This window comes from Crassostrea angulata, chromosome 4 (genome assembly GCF_025612915.1).
Source record: "Crassostrea angulata isolate pt1a10 chromosome 4, ASM2561291v2, whole genome shotgun sequence".
Taxonomy (NCBI): Eukaryota; Metazoa; Mollusca; class Bivalvia; order Ostreida; family Ostreidae; genus Magallana; species Magallana angulata.
Genome location: NC_069114.1, coordinates 36,134,757 through 36,135,680, shown reverse-complemented (window position 1 = coordinate 36,135,680; position 924 = coordinate 36,134,757).

Below are 924 nucleotides of genomic sequence, written 5' to 3'. Positions count from 1 at the left end.
GTCAATTCAATTGTTATTCGCAATAGATCATTTACTAATAAATCCATTGACAGGTCACCCTGACATACTGTGTGTATAACTGCACATGATACTAGTAGCGTGACAACCATGTCAGAGTTTATTTCTAAAATTTTAATTCGTTTTAAGATATATTGGGAATTTATCTACAGTGAGTTCAGATTTCTTCAGTACAAACAAAATATAGATGTTTTTCTTTTTTATGCTGCTTCAAAACGTAGATAGTTGATACCTAGTCTTTGATTGATATAATAAACTTGCGCTACATTGTAAACATAATAAACGATAGTATTTTTACTATTAATATACAGACTATTTATGTACTTGTAAACTATTTAAATTCATGGAGACCGACATTGACATTGACATAAGATCTCGTTATTACAATTCAATTATCTCGTTAATACGAGAAAAAAAACTCGTTATTACGAGAAAAGATCTATTTAAAATGGCGTGTTCCATTGTTCTATTATCTTTATGTAAAGTGTATGAACTAATGCAACTATGAACTACTGTCTTTTATAATATACATACTTAGCATAATCATCGTTTAAAAGCGTACACAAAATTTGATATATAATCGGACCAAGCAGTTTTAAAGAAATTTCAGAGGAAGGAGCCTCCAAAGCAGATTGATTAATAAATTAATTGAACTAATTATTAATAAGTAGGATAGACGTAATTTGTTTTCAGGCTCCAAATGTTTATTTACAAAATCAACTATTTTTAATAAACTATACATGTAGCCTCCAAGCAGATTGATTAATAAATTAATTGAACTAATTATTAATAAGTAGGATAGATGTAATTTGTTTTCAGGCTCCAAATGTTTATTTACAAAATCAATTATTTTCAATACACTATACCGGTACATGTAGGTTGTGTATGAACGTATATAACACAATT